Source organism: Microcebus murinus, chromosome 2 (assembly GCF_040939455.1).
Source record: "Microcebus murinus isolate Inina chromosome 2, M.murinus_Inina_mat1.0, whole genome shotgun sequence".
NCBI lineage: Eukaryota > Metazoa > Chordata > Mammalia > Primates > Cheirogaleidae > Microcebus > Microcebus murinus.
In genome coordinates, this window is record NC_134105.1 from 47,954,965 (window position 1) to 47,971,512 (window position 16,548).

At 38.4% G+C, this 16,548-nt stretch overlaps 1 protein-coding gene across 1 annotated transcript in view; it reads right to left on the bottom strand.

Moving 5' to 3' along the window:
• Nucleotides 1-15,498: 15,498 nt before the first annotated feature.
• The window catches only part of TM2D1 (TM2 domain containing 1), a 37,951-nt gene continuing 36,901 nt past the window's right edge, over nucleotides 15,499-16,548 (bottom strand). The window contains exon 7 of the mRNA XM_075998855.1: nucleotides 15,499-15,822. The gene's annotated coding sequence lies outside the window, so the exon portion shown is untranslated. The remainder of the gene's footprint in view (nucleotides 15,823-16,548) is intronic.

Consider the following 16,548-nt stretch of genomic DNA (forward strand, 5'->3'; position numbering starts at 1 on the left):
CCGCCCGCCCTCCCAGGTGCTGCTGGCACCGTGTTCCCAGGAAAACGGTGCCGACTCAGAGGCTGAGAGACATAGACCCAGCTTGGGCTCCCTGTGGGTGAATTAGGACCGGAAATCCTCTCCCTGGTGGGAATACAGTTTGAACTCTGGGACCCAGAGGTCGGACCTGCAGACCAGATCCCCTGCACCAAGGGCTAGCATTGCCCGGGGCACAGAAGGATTATACGTGAACAGCCTACTGAGGTCTGTGTGCCTCCAGGGGCGGATCGGCGTCCTAGAGGGCAACCCTCCTCCCAGGAGGAGGCCGTGTGCCCAACCCAGGTGGCGTTCCTGTGCAGGGAACCTCCCCGCCGGCATCACAGTCCGGGGAGGCCTGGTGGCTTGTGGTCTGGCCTGCTGGCAGAGGCCCAGGAGTAGCTGCGGAGTTGGGGAGGGTGGAAAGAAGCGAGGCCTGCTGCAGACTGTGGGTCTCAGACAGCCCCACCCCCACACCCAGACTTTCTGGCTGAGCGGGACCATTCCAGCCCCGCCCTGACAGCAGAGAACAGAACTTTGACCCCTGCTAACGGCCTGAGGGCAGGCTTACCCAACCCAGCTCCGCCCAGAACGAGAGCTGATAACAGGACTCAAAATCAACACCATAGCCTGTTCCTCCAAGCAAACGCCACCTACTGACAGGGACAGCATCTTGCACAGCCTTTCCACGGCACCCACTGACTCAATATACAGGGAGTGGTCCAATTTGACCCACAGGCACCACCTAACGCCTCAGAAACTAAACAAGGTGTGTGAATACCCAAACAATAACCTAAGGAAAGAAACAACAACCGATCGACATGGGAAGAAATCAGCGAAAGAACTCAGGAAATATGAAGAACCAAACGGAAAACACACCCCCAAAGAGGAGCACCAGCCCCCTAGAAACGGACACCGACCAAAATCAGGCAACCAATATGACAGAAGAGGAATTTCGTATGTGGAACATAAGAACACTCACCCAGCTGCAACAACAACTCAACAACCAACACCAAGAAACCACAAAAAGTCTCCAGGATATGAGAAAAGAAATAGACACATTGAAGAAAAGTGTAACCGAACTCCTGGAAATGAAGAATCAATTCAAGGAACTACAAAATACAGTGGAAAGTCTCAAGAACAGGGTAGATGAAGCAGAAGAAAGAATCTCAGAGCTTGAAGATAACACCCTCCAATTAAATAAATCAGTCACAGAAATAGAGCAGAGAAACAAGAGAAAAGAGCAAAGTCTACAAGAGCTGTGGGATTATGTGAAAAAACCTAACGTGAGGGTCATAGGTTTAGCCGAAGGGGAGGAAGACAACACTCAAGGGCTGGACAAGCTTTTTGAAGATATAATAGAGGAAAATTTCCCAGGCCTTGCTCAAAATCTCGATATACAAGTTCAAGAAGCCCAGAGGACCCCTGGGAGATTCAATGCAAACAGGAAGACGTCACGTCATGCAGTCATCAGACTGACCAAAGTATCAACTAAAGAGGCCCTTCTAAGAGCTGTAAGACAAAAGAAGCAAGTGACATACAAGGGAAAGCCAATTCGAATAACATCAGACTTCTCTAATGAGACTTTACAAGCAAGGAGAGACTGGGGCCCCATTCTCACTCTTTTGAAACAAAACAATGCCCAGCCTAGAATATTATTCCCTGCAAAACTAAACTTCATATATGAAGGAGAAATAAAAACATTCTCAGACAAGCAAAGGCTCAGAGAATTCACCAAGACAAGACCAGCCCTACAAGAAGTACTTAAAACAGCGTTATGCACGGAACATCATAATAATAATCCACGGACATAAAAACAACCAAAACCCAAAGATATTAAAGGCCAGATATTACAATGGCTCAAGACAGAAATCATAGCAACAACATCCAACCCAACAGAATGATCAGTAATCTACCCTACCTATCAGTTCTCTCAATAAATGTGAATGGCTTAAACTCTCCACTCAAGAGACATAGGCTGGCTGAATGGATAAGAAAATACAGGCCAAGTATATGCTGTCTTCAGGAAACACATTTAACCTGCAAGGATGCACATAGACTAAAAATCAAAGGGTGGAGATCAATATTCCAAGCAAATAGAAGCCAAAAGAAGGCTGGTGTGGCAGTTCTAATTTCAGACGATTTAGTTTTTAAACCAACAAAAGTAGTAAAAGACAAAGAGGGTCATTATATAATGGTGAAGGGCACAGTCCAACAAGAAGAGATAACAATTTTAAATATATATGCACCCAACTTAGGTGCACCCAGATTCATAAAGCAAACCTTACTGGAGCTAAGCAAATGGATTAATAGCAACTCCATAATCGCCGGGGATTTCAACACCCCACTGACGGCACGAGACAGATCCTCCAAACAGAAAATTAATAAAGAAATAATGGACTTAAACAAAACTCTAGAACAATTGGGTCTGACAGACATCTACAGAACATTCTACCCAAAATCCACTGAATATACGTTCTTCTCATCAGCTCACGGGACATTCTCTAAGATTGACCATATCCTAGGACACAAAGAAAATCTCAAGAAATTTAAAAAAATAGATTCTGATCTTGGATTCTTGTAAAAAAAAAAATAATAAAAAAAAAAAATAAAAAAATAGAAATCATACCATGTACCTTCTCAGATCACAGTGGAATAAAACTAGAAATCAACCCTAACAGAAACTCACATTTCTACACAAAAACGTGGAAATTAAACAACCTCCTACTAAATGATTACTTCGTAAATGAAGAAATCAAGACGGAAATAAAGAACTTCTATGAAGAAAACGACAATGGAGAGACAAGTTATCAACTCCTCTGGGACACAGCTAAAGCAGTTCTGAGAGGAAAGTTTATCTCCATAAATGCCTATAACCAAAAGGCAAGAAGATCACAAATAGACAATCTAATGAAACGACTCAAAGAGCTGGAAAAAGAAGAACAGACCAACCCCAAACCCAGCAGAAGAAGTGAAATCAACAAGATCAAATCAGAACTAAACGAAATTGAAAACAGGAAAGCTATTCAGGAGATTAATAAAACAAAAAGTTGGTTCTTTGAAAAAATAAACAAGATTGACACGCCGTTGGCTAAGCTAACGAAAAGCAGAAAAGAGAAATCTCTAATAAGCTCCATCAGGAATAAAAAAGGAGATATCACAACTGATCCCAAAGAGATACAAGATACAATTTATGAATACTACAAAAATCTTTATGCACACAAACTGGAAAATGTGGAGGAAATGGACAAATTTCTAGAAACACACAGCCTCCCTAGGCTCAACCAGGAAGAAATAGATTCCCTGAACAGACCAATCTCAACAGCTGAAATAGAAACAGCAATTAAAAATCTCCCTAAAAAGAAAAGTCCCGGTCCAGATGGCTTCACACCTGAATTTTACCATACTTACAAAGAAGAACTAGTACCTATCTTGCAGAAACTATTCCACAACATCGAGAAGAACGGAAAAGTCCCCGACACCTTTTATGAAGCGAATATTACTCTGATACCAAAACCAGGAAAGGATGCAACAAAAAAAGAAAACTACAGACCAATATCCCTAATGAATATAGATGCAAAAATTTTCAACAAAATCTTAGCTAACCGAATACAGACACTTATCAAAAAAATAATCCACCACGACCAAGTGGGGTTCATCCCAGGGATGCAGGGATGGTTCAACATACGTAAATCTATAAATGCAATTCACCACATAAACAGAAGCAAAAACAAAGACCACATGATCCTTTCAATAGATGCAGAAAAAGCTTTTGACAAAATTCAACACCCTTTCATGATACGAACACTTAAGAAAATAGGCATAGAAGGGACATACCTAAAAATGATACAAGCCATATATGACAGACCCATAGCCAACATCATACTGAATGGGGAAAGATTGAAATCATTCCCACTTAGAACTGGAACCAGACAAGGCTGCCCACTATCTCCACTTCTGTTCAACATAGTGCTGGAAGTCTTGGCTACAGCAATCAGACAGGAAAATGGAATCAAAGGTATCCAAATAGGGGCAGAAGAGATCAAACTTTCACTGTTTGCTGATGATATGATATTGTATCTAGAAAACCCCAAGGATTCAACCAAGAAACTCCTGGAACTGATCAATGAATTTAGTAAAGTCTCAGGATACAAAATTAATACACAGAAATCAGAGGCATTCATATACGCCAACAACAATCTAATTGAGAACCAAATCAAAGACTCAATTCCCTTCACAATAGCAACAAAGAAATTAAAGTACCTAGGAATATATTTAACCAAAGAGGTAAAAGACCTCTACAGGGAGAACTATGAAACACTGAGGAAGGAAATAGCAGAGGATGTAAACAGATGGAAATCCATACCATGCTCGTGGATCGGCAGACTCAATATCATCAAAATGTCTATACTACCCAAACTGATCTACAGATTCAATGCAATACCTATTAAAATCCCATCAGCATTCTTCACAGATATAGAAAAAATACTTTTACGCTTCGTATGGAACCAAAGAAGACCCCGAATATCAAGAGCAATTCTAGGCAACAAAAACAAAATGGGAGGCATTAATATGCCAGATATCAAACTATACTACAAAGCTGTAGTAATTAAAACAATATGGTATTGGCACAAAAACAGGAATATTGACCAGTGGAACAGATGTGAGAATCCTGATATAAAACCATCCTCATATAGCCATCTCATCTTTGACAAAGCAGACAAAAACATACGCTGGGGAAAAGAATCCCTCTTCAATAAATGGTGCTGGGAAAACTGGATAGCCACCTGTAGAAGGCTAAAACAGGACCCACACCTTTCACCTCTCACAAAAACCAACTCACGCTGGATAACAGACTTAAACCTAAGATATGAAACTATTAGAACTCTAGAGGAAAAAGTTGGAAACACTCTCCTAGACATCGGCCTGGGCAAAGAGTTTATGAAGAAGACCCCAAAGGCAATCACAGCAGCAACAAAAATAAATAAATGGGACATGATCAAACTACAAAGCTTCTGCACAGCCAAAGAAATAGTCATGAAAGTAAACAGACAACCTACAGAATGGGAGAAAATTTTTGCATCCTATGCATCCGATAAGGGACTGATAACTAGAATATACTTAGAACTCACGAAAATTAGGAAGAAAAAATCAAATAACCCCATTAAAAAGTGGGCAAAGGACTTGAACAGAAATTTTTCTAAAGAAGACAGAAGAATGGCCAACAAACATATGAAGAAATGCTCAACATCTCTAATCATCAGGGAAATGCAAATCAAAACCACAATGAGATATCACTTAACCCCAGTGAGAATGGCCTTTATCAAAAAATCTCCAAACAATAAATGCTGGCGTGGTTGCGGAGAGAGAGGAACACTCCTACACTGCTGGTGGGACTGCAAACTAGTTCAACCTCTGTGGAAAGCAATATGGAGATACCTTAAAGCGATACAAGTGAATCTACCATTTGATCCAGCAATCCCATTGCTGGGCATCTACCCAAATGATCCAGTGACACTCTACAAAAAAGACACCTGCACTCGAATGTTTATAGCAGCACAATTCATAATTGCAAGGCTGTGGAAACAGCCCAAGTGCCCATCAATCCAAGAATGGATTAATAAAATGTGGTATATGTATACCATGGAGTACTATTCAGCTCTAAGAAACAATGGTGATATAGCACACCTTATATTTTCCTGGTTAGAGCTGGAACCCATACTACTAAGTAAAGTATCCCAAGAATGGAAAAACAAGCACCAGATATATTCTCCAGCAAACTGGTATTAACTGAGTAGCACCTAAGTGGACACATAGGTGCTACAGTAATAGGGTATTGGGCAGGTGGGAGGGGGGAGGGGGGCGGGTATATACATACATAGTGAGTGAGATGTGCACCATCTGGGGGATGGTCATGATGGAGACTCAGACTTTTGGGGGGAGGGGGGGAAATGGGCATTTATTGAAACCTTAAAATCTGTACCCCCATAATATACCAAAATAAAAAAAATAATTAAAAAAAAAAAAAAAACCCTGTTATCCAACATAAAGAACTCTTAAAAATTAAATAAAAAAACAAACAACCCAATTAAAAAATGGGCCAAAGACTATAATAGACACCTTACCAAAGAAGTAAACAGATGGCAAATAAGTATATGAAAAGATGTTTCACATCATATGTCATCAGGGAAATGCAAATGAAAACAAAAAGATAATATTACCTATTAGAATGGCCGAAATCCAGAACACTGATAGCACCAAATGCTGACAAGGATGTGGAGCAACAGGAAGTCTCACTGATTGCAAAATGGGTAGGAATGCAAATAGTATAGTCACTTTGGAAGACAGCTTGGCAATTTCTTACAAAAGTAAACCCTCTCATACCATATGATTCAGCAATCACACTCCTTGGTATTTACTCAAAGGAGTCAAAGACTTATGTCCACCCAAAAACCTTACATATGGATGTTTATAGCCGCTTTATTCACAATTGCCAAAACTTAGAAACAACCAAGATGTCCTTCAGTAGGTGAATGGATAAACTGTGGTACATCCAGTCAATGGAATATTATTCAGTGATAAAAAAAAAAAACTGAGCTATCAAGCCACAAAAAGACACCAAGGAAATCCATATTACTGTGTGAAAGGAGCCAATTTGAAAAGGCTACATACTATATGATTACAACTATAAGACATTCAGGGAAAAGCAAATGTTATGGAGACAGTAAAAAGATCAGTGGTTGCCAGGGGCGGGGGTGAGGAGGGATGAATAGGCAGAGCACAGAGGATTTTTAGAGCAGTGAAATTACTCTGAATGATACTATAATGGTGGCTACATGTCATTATGTCCACTTGTCCAAATCCACAGAATATTGCAACACCTAGAGTGAACTCTAATGATGTAAAGTATGGACCTTGGGTGATAATGATGTCTCAGTGTAGGCTTATTGATTGTAAAAGATGTATTGTTCTAGTGGGGGATGTTGATAACAGGGAAGGCTATGCATATATGAGGGGGGGTGGCAATCTCTCTACTTTCTATTTAATTTTTCTGTGAACCTAAAACTGCTCTTAAAAAGTCTATTATTTAAGGAAAAAAGATAACAATTTTGAAAATGTTACCTATGTGTCCTAAGGAAATATAAGTAGAAATGTCTTAAGGGGTAGTTGAGTATTATGACTTCATCCCTGATTTATAGATAAGGAAACAGTCTCAGTGAGATGAAGTATCTTGTCCCAGGTCACATAGCACATTAAGCGGCAGAGGGTAGAATTTGAATGTAGGAAGTTTGACTCCCGTGCCCATATGAGTAGCAAGATGTGAAATGAGGTTTCAAGGCCTATGTGTGTTTCCCATTGTTGCTGCACTAGACTACCACAAATTTAGTGTCTTAAAACAATACAAATTTATATCTTACTGTTGTAGAGGGTCAAAATAAATCTCACTGAACTAAAGTGAAAGTGTTAGCAGGTCCTGACTTTTGAGGCTGGTGTAAAAAAAAAAAAAAAAGTATGTTAGCAGGGCTATGTCCTTCTGGAGGCTCTAGAAGAGAATCCCTTTCCTGGTCTTTTCCAGGTTCCTTCTAGAGGCTGTGTGCATTCTTTGGCTTGTGGCCCCCTTCCATCTTCAAAGCAGTAATCATATTACTCTGATCTCTGTTTCTACACATACTTTTCAAGTGTTGAAAGAAAAGAACTTTCAGCCATGCATCCTATATCTAATGACAGTATGCTTCAGAAATGAAAAGGGAATAAAGATATCTCAGATAGGCTAGGTGCAGTTGCTCAAGCCTGAAATCCCAGCACTTTGGGAGGCCATGGCAGGAGGATCATTTCAGCCCAGGAGTGGGCAACAGAGCAAGACCCTATCTCCAAAACAAAAAACAACAACAAAAAAAGAACCACTTCTAAGCAATCAATCCCCCAGTACAAGGTAAAAAAATTCAATGTTCATAAAATTCTTATGCTGTACTAGGCACTGTTCTAAGCACTGACACTATCAAGGACTCAGCATAGGCTTACTTCCTCACCCACTCCCTACAGACAAGAAGTAGGGTGTCAGAACCATGTTTAGATGCCAGCTCATAAACTGCAGTATCCAAAGAAGGCTATTTAATCTCAGAGTAATCCACATTCTTATTAACCCATTCTAGTGTTAGCATTAATTCAAAAAAAATATTTTTTGAGCAATTATGTTTGAGGCACTGTTCTGAGCACTGAAGATACAGCACTATCCAAAGACAAAGTCCCTGTCCACATCAAGCTTACATTCTAGTAGGGCAGACAAAGCGAAAATAAATAAACACACATAATTTCAGGTAGCACTATGTGCTGTAAAGAGAAATAAAGCAGTAGAGGGATTCTGAGAGTGGAGGACTGGGGCAGTATGTTAGAAAGGATGTTGTGGAAGACTGGGGCAGTATGTTAGAAAGTATATTAGCAGTATGTTAGAAAGGATGATGTGAGATAAAGTTAGGGCAGAGACATGAATGAGTGAGGAGGCAAGCCACGTAAAAACCTGGGGAAGGGCATTCTAGGCAAAAGAAAGAGCCAGTACAAAAGTCTTGAGACAGGAACCAATTTGGCATGTTTGAAGCATGACAGGAAGTCACTCAGGAATTGGCAGAAAAGTGACAAGTTCTTATTTATGTTTATCACTTTGGCTGCTGTGGAGATTATATTGTAGGAGGGCAAGAGCAGAAGAGGTGCATAGTAGGTCAATAAATATTTGAGAATAAACAATAAATTCATTTCTTTTGAATATCTTTCTAAAGGCTTGATACACCTTTTTTTGAGACAGAGTCTCACTGTGTCACCCTGGGTGGAGTGCAGTGGCATCATGATAGCTCATTGCAAACTCAAACTCCCGGGCTCAAGCGATCCTCCTGCCTAAGCCTCCAAGAGTGCTAGGATTATAGGCATGAGACACCACACCCAGCCTTGATACGTCTATTAAAATCATTCTGTGTGATGTCTCAGACCATTCACTCCAATAGTTTGCCTCAATCACAAATAACATAGAGAAGGCATGCTATTTTTCCTAACGTTTCTTATGTTGCAATAATAAATTTCATAATCTTATCATATTAGTCACATTTTAAGGTTTTTATGAAAATTAAAAATAGAAACTTGAGGTTTTATAATCATTCTCTCTTAAATATAAAATTAGCTCACATGATTAAAAGTTCCAAACACCACACTTTCTAGAGTGTTTTGGTAAAACAATGTTTTTCTTTGGCATATGCAGTCCAAATAGCTCTAACCTTAATCGTTTTTCAAGTTTTAATCTCCACATGTTTGGCATATTCTGATAACACTGACAGGTTAAAAGCAACACTCTGTTGTATGTATAGTGATTGCTTGCAATTAACCATAATTTAGGCTAAAAGTAGACTGATCAGCTACCTCACAGCAAAATTTCTAAACTTATTAGATAAATATCTCCAGAGAACTTCAGATTCCAAAGCAACAAAAACAAAATCTGCAACATGTCAGCCTTCCCTTACATAAGGAGAGTCTTAAAGAGGAGTGAAAGTGCCAATAAGACTAATTCTTGAGAAGACACATTTTTGAAACATATTACACCAACCAGCTACAGATATGCATAACAATAATGGAAATGAGAAAAACAGGTAACAATGTCCAAAGAAAGCACCATATCTTCCATATATAAAAGGGACTTTTGAGCCCACTGGCATTTCACTCAAGGTATAATAACCACACTGTTACACAAGGTGGTTTCCATATTCCAGATGGACCTCACCAGTGCCTGATGCCATCATTCTATCCTTTAAAAGGCATGCAATAAATGGCAACTATTATCTATGTCAATTAATCTCTCAACATTGCCTTTTTCATGTCATTAACATTATTTTTATGAAGGCAGAGGGGTTCGGAATGGTTATGTGCTCAATCACAAAATAAGTGACAAGAAACCAATTGTAAACCCAGGTCTGTTGGATTCCAAAGTCTGTGCTTTTCCCATCATCCCATGCTGCTTGCATGCCAAACCCTCTGGTATCATGTGTTAGTCCTGCCTTTTCCCTTTAAATGTATCAGGATCATGGCAGAAATCAGGATTAAGTGTATTTTAAGGATAAAAGGGGAAAGGGAAGAAAAGATTTTCTTGGGTTCCTTGTTCCACTTTACCCATGTTGTTATTTGTGCCAAATAAATGTATCCTAATATATGTTTATGGTGGAGAAATTAGAAAATTCACATAAGCCAAAAGAAAAATCACCTGTAATCCCACCACCTACAGATGTCTCTAGCTTTATCTGACCTCAGCAAGAGTAAGCAGAGCATGATGGTACGATCCTACCCAACATCTCTTATCAAACATAGTCCTCAAAGCTGACTTGGCCTGACTTTGGGTCCAGAAAGTGCTGCAAATGTCAGATGAAGAGGCAGCAAAATCTTCGGATTTTTGGCAATAATCATTGCTCTAGCTTAGTCTCAGCTTGATATTCATAAAACATTTTGGCATTTACATGATGTAAAGTTGAGAAGTTTGAAATTTTTTTTTTTTTTTTTTTGAGACACAGTCTCACTTTGTTGCCCGGGCTAGAGTGAGTGCCATGGCATTGGCCTAGCTCACAGCAACCTCAAACTTGAGCCTCCTGGGCTCAAGTGATCCTCTTGCCTCAGCCTCACGAGTAGCTGGGTCTATAGGCATGCACCACCATGCCCGGCTACTTTTTTCTATATATATTAATTGGCCAATTAATTTCTTTCCATTTTTAGTAGAGACAGGGTCTCACTTTTGCTCAGGCTGGTTTCGAACTCCTGACCTTAAGCAATCCGCCCTCCTCGGCCTCCCAGAGTGTTAGGATTACAGGCGTGAGCCACCGCGCCAGCCTGAATTTTTTCTTTTTTTAACCAGCAAAGTATCTACAAAGCAAAAGAGCTCAGTATAGGCAGATAATTCCATTCTTACTGAAAACATTAAACAACATATTAAGAAAAGTCTCTTATTACACAATCATTAGCAGTATATTTCAGATAATTACATGGTTGTAAACATCGTATAGCAGGCAGGATAACAGAGGTCTCTCTCAAAAATATAGCATTTCAAGTTAGTAGACCTGAGCTTAAATCCTGGCTTCACCACTAACTTCATGTCCCTAGGCAAGTCATTCAACCTTTGTGAGACTCTATCTATAAAATGGGGTTAATGACTCTTCTGGAAGATGCTTAGTGTATGTTGTGAAGAGTAAGTCATTTAAAGTATATTTTAACAAGTTAAAATCTTGAAATTATAAGATTTGTAAGCCTTAATATTTCTCTTTAAAATATCTATTTTCTAGAAAAGTAAATAACATTCTTCCTTCAGCAGATAATGACTTACCTTTAAGAGCATTGCTATATTTACTAAGCATCAAGGTATTAGGTTCTGTTAAAAGGATACAGAGACTGGGCATGATGGCTCACACCTTTAATCCTAGCACTCTAGGAGGCCAAGATGGGAGGATCACTTGAGGTCAGGAGTCCGAGGACCAGCCTGAGCAGGAGCGAGACACTGTCTCTGCTAAAAATAGAAAAAATTAGCCAGGCATGGTTGCACATGCCTGTAAGTCCCAGCTACTCAGGAGGCTGAGGCAGGAAGATCCCGTGACCCAGGAGTTTGAGGTTGCTGTGCGCTAGGCTGACACCACAGCACTCTAGCCTGGGTGACAGTGAGACTCTGTCTCAAAAAATAAATTATTAATAATTAAAAGATATAGAAATGAATAACTCTTACCATACTGATTAGCTCAACTATAAATGCATTATTCCAGACCTAATTTGGGTACTCAGTGCTGTTCAGAATTCTTTTATTCATTCCCAATTAGTAACTTCACTCATTTTCCAAATTTATCCACATCCTTTTCCCTCTCAGCTGGGGAAAAAGACCAATATGAATGAGCTTCCTACTTACACCTTCTTTTTTTTTTTTTGAGACATTGTCTCATTTTCTTGCCCAGGCTAGAGTAAGTGCCATGGTGTCAGCCTGGCTCACAGCAACCTCAATCTCCTGGGCTCAGTGATCCTACTGCCTCAGCCTCCCAAGTAGCTGGGACTACAGGCATGTAACACCATGCCTGGCTAATTTTTTGTATATATATTTTTAGTTGGTCAATTAATTTCTATTTTTGGTAGAGACGGGGTCTCGCTCAGGCTGGTTTTGAACTCCTGACCTCGAGCAATCCACCTGCCTCGGCCTCCCAGAGTGCTAGGATTACAGGCAATTTGATAATATAGTCAACTATCTGACATCCTGTGACAAACAGATTTGCTATCTTTCCCCAAGACTCATAACCAACACCCTCTCTCCAGCAGCTATCCTGGTCTCAAAATTTTGCTTTTCAGCTCCAGGCCCTGGGATGTGAGAAGCAGCAATTGGCACTAATAAGCAGGGACCTAATCACAGAGCAAGTGGTAGTTTCAGGTCCCTCCAGTGTCTTATCCACAGTTAATCTGTACCAGGATAATTGGGAGTTGGCCAAGGTTTTGTTTGAATGTGGGTTTGGACTCTGACTTCATTCCTTCTCCATTACTCTGGTTAACTAAGACTGTACATTTGTATCAAAAACTTTACAATATGATCCTTTTTAAGAATAATTCTCCAGTAAAAAATCAGAAATGTTCCTCATTCATTGGAAAACCAAATGCCAAACATTAAGGAATTACATAAATTATGACATGAACATGGAATACTCTGCAGCCATTAAAAATAATTTTATAAAAGTTTATTGAAATTGAAAAATCTTTACAATGTGAAGAAACAGACTACAAAATAGTATGGATAACATATCATTTTTGTGAAGAAAAATGCACATATGTGCATGAAAAAACTACTGAAAGGGCATACATAAAAACATTAACATTGTTATCTTCAGGCTATTGGAATGAGATGATTTTCTTTGCACTTTCTGGTGTTTTTCCCAAATTTCTGCATGAGGCTTGTATTAATTTTGTAAATAGAAAAGAGCACAATGGATGCTGACTTAATGAGAGAAGGGAAAAGGAAAAAACCCCAGAACACTGGGGAATACCTACATTTAAGGTGTTTTAGATTTGTAATTTTTATAAATTAATTTTCTCCCTTGCCAAGTTTCTTTAGATCTGTTTATCTTCCTAGCTATCTAAATACTATTATTTAGATATAATACTTATATCTAGTATTATGATACTTAGCCTTTTGCATGATGGTTAAAATAAGGGAAAATTTTTACACAAATTTTTTATTCTATAAAACAAAACATACCTCAAAACCATTATTTCTTTTATACTCTTAGCAGTCCCATGAGCAATGCTGACCACAGACATGACAGAATCTTTGAAGTCTTAAAGAGATCCTTTAGTTTAATATAGCAAAGAAGACTTTCTGGGTAAAGAGGTACTTCTGGAAATCGTCTTAATCTTTTCAGGCTAACGTAGTAGCATTTGTAAATGACTGCTCCAGATCACTAAACATTTCTGTAGGACGAAAAGAATCCATTCCATTCTGCCCTAAAAGTTTAAGGGTAACTCAAGGAATTACTGAGCTAATCCATCTCACAATTTGGCCACTCCTCTAAAAGGAAGGTTATCATATAAAATATCTGATAGAGATATAATATAATTTGTACTCATACAATTTGTACTCATACACACTATTAAAAAACAGCCATAATGAAATAGTGATCCATGAAAGAAGGAAAAAAAACTAGCAAACTTAAATAGAATTTAAATACATTCACATGTATTTTGTTGATAAAAAAAATAAATAATAAAACAAGGGCGGGCACGGTGGCTCACGCCTGTAATCCTGTAACTCTGGAAGGCCAAGGCAGGAGGATTGTTTGAGGTGAGGAGTTCAAGACCAGCCTGAGCAAGAGTGAGACCCCCGTCTTTACTAAAAATAGATGTGCCTGTAGTTCCAGCTATTCAGGAGGCTAAGGCAGGATCATTAGAGCCCAAGAGTTTAAGGATGCAGTGAGCTATAATGATGCCACTATATTCTACCCAGGTCAACAGAGTGAGACTCTGGGAAAAAAAAAAAAAAGAAATAAAATACCTGTTAAAGAATTTCATATATTAGGCAACAGAAAATTAGGCAAACTAGAAGTGTTTTTGTCATGTAACTTTAAGAAACCATAGTGAAAATAAAGCTTAAAGGTTTAGTAATATATTGTGAAGGGACTTTATTTCTAGAATTTATCAACAACCCTCTCAGAGTGCAGCTCATTTGAATAAACACTTTTGAGAAGCACCTGTTTTGAAACAGACTTCCCACCTGGCCATGTTAATGACTATAACAATTATGCAAGAATCAAGATTACTTTTCAAGATTTGACTGCAAGTATTTCTAATATAATTAAACTTCTGTGACTAAGGAAACATAACTTTTAAAATCTAGGCTTATGTGACACTGAAGTAAACTTCAAAGCACCACCTGCAACCTAAAGGAACTAGGGGGCATCTACCAATCAGCTTAACTGTGACCAAAAATATTATCATTGCAAAAAAGCGGATCCTTAGAGAATACAGGCTCCTAAAGGACAGGAAGTTTTGTGTTTTGTTCACTGTGCCCCATCTAGAACAGTGTCTCCCACTTGGTAGATCCTCAATATTTAATTAAGGAACAAATCAAAGAGATGTTCCTGGTATATATTAGAAGTTAACCCAAATTCACTTCATATATTATCATTTAATAATCTCCCACCAACTGGAGAAGCTATTACTGAATGGCTTAAATATTATGAAGCTAATTGTACACAATATTTTAAAAGAGTCCATTGAGGTTACTGGAGGTGTACATTTTAACACTTAATTTTGTACACTTTTGAGGAAAATGTATGATAAAAAAATTATGATTTTTACTCTTGGGAAGCCCAGACCCCAGTAATTTTGAAGTTGGTATGCCTGTTACTAAAGAAAGAGTGGGACAATATTATGGGACATAACATTCCATGTATTTCCATCTTCTTAAAATCCCTTAATAAATAAGGTAGGAAAAACCAGTGCTCATGTACAGGTGCCAGTTCCTTCAAACACTGGTGTATCACTTAATGCACCTGTGCCGGCTCTGCCTGGTGATGCTCACGGATGGAAAACATTAATCATCTGTTTGGTGTTCCCATCTTGTCCATCCAGCTTCAAATATAACCTCAGTGAGCTAGATGAGTCAGCATCTGGTATTCCAAAAGCTAGTACAGCACTCCCAAAGCAAAAAAGGAAAAAAAGTTCATACTTCAGAGGCCTGAATCAGTGCCAGAAGTATCCATGTTGCCTCAAGGTTTCAGAGACTCCCTGATGATCTTTAGCTCCCTGGATACCAAGGCAAAGACACATCTGAAAGTTGCAGAAAAACAGGTGGGTTGTCATACACAAGACTGAAGCCCCAGGCAGTATAAATGGTATTTGTTCACACCACGGATTAACTGCTTTGAAGGATCAAAATGCAGAAGACAGCTATATTCAACATTTAAGAAGATTTTCTCAATAACAGAGCACTAAAAATGTGAATAAGTTATACTTTTATTTTTCAGAAGCAAAAATGACACATGGCAACCTGCCTTTGTAAAAGACATTAAAGAATATCAGAGTAATAAGCTATCTATCTCACAGAGACAGCAGCCTGAGAAAGACTATTTTACAGCTCTCAACGAAAGTCCTATTAAATAAATCTCAGAATTATATACATTTTACTAAATCAATAAAACAAAAATAACCACCACAACAAAATTATTTAGAACTCATGAAGTGGTATGTGAAGAAGGAAAAAGGAAAATCTGGAAATCCACATTCTGGGAGATCTCTATTAAAATCAATGAAGTTCAAATCCTAAAACAGAAAAAAGAAAAATGTTAAAACAATATTTCTAAAAGAGTCCAATGAGGTTTTTGCAAATGTACATTTTAATACTTCATTTTAGTCAACACATTTTTTCTTACTCTTGGAGCACTTCTATATTCTATAGAATATAGAATAATATCTCTCTATAGAGAGAGATCATATGAAGGACCATGCAACTATCTGCCCTATCAATGGACCTTTAGGTTTTAAGTTTCAAATCTGAGTTTGGAATCCCAATTAAATATTTATATAATAGGCTAGAACTAATAGGCTTCAGGATGAAATCACTTTTTAAATTACATCTGCTTAATTTTTACACATTATAGTTTAAAAACTATCTATATACTTTTGAAGGAGACACAATTTACAGTATGAATAATAAGATTATGTAAAACCACACAACCGTTCTCATAAAGTAGGAGAAACAATTTCCAAAATGAAGATGGCTAATATGCAATGATACAGTTGACAGAAGATGTGGTAGGGTGGGAGGTAGAGAGAACTGTGTTACAGAATGTACAAAGAAAACCTAGATTCTAGTTTCAGTTCTGCACTAATTAGTTGTGTGTCTTAGTCTCAACTTCTTTACGTCTCAATATGTTCCCTGGTAAGAAGAGGCAGATGGATCTCTAAGCTTCATTCCAACTTTAAAACTCAATGACCCTTACAGTTTAAAAGAAAAGATTGGAAAAACTTTTCCAGCTGAATAAATTC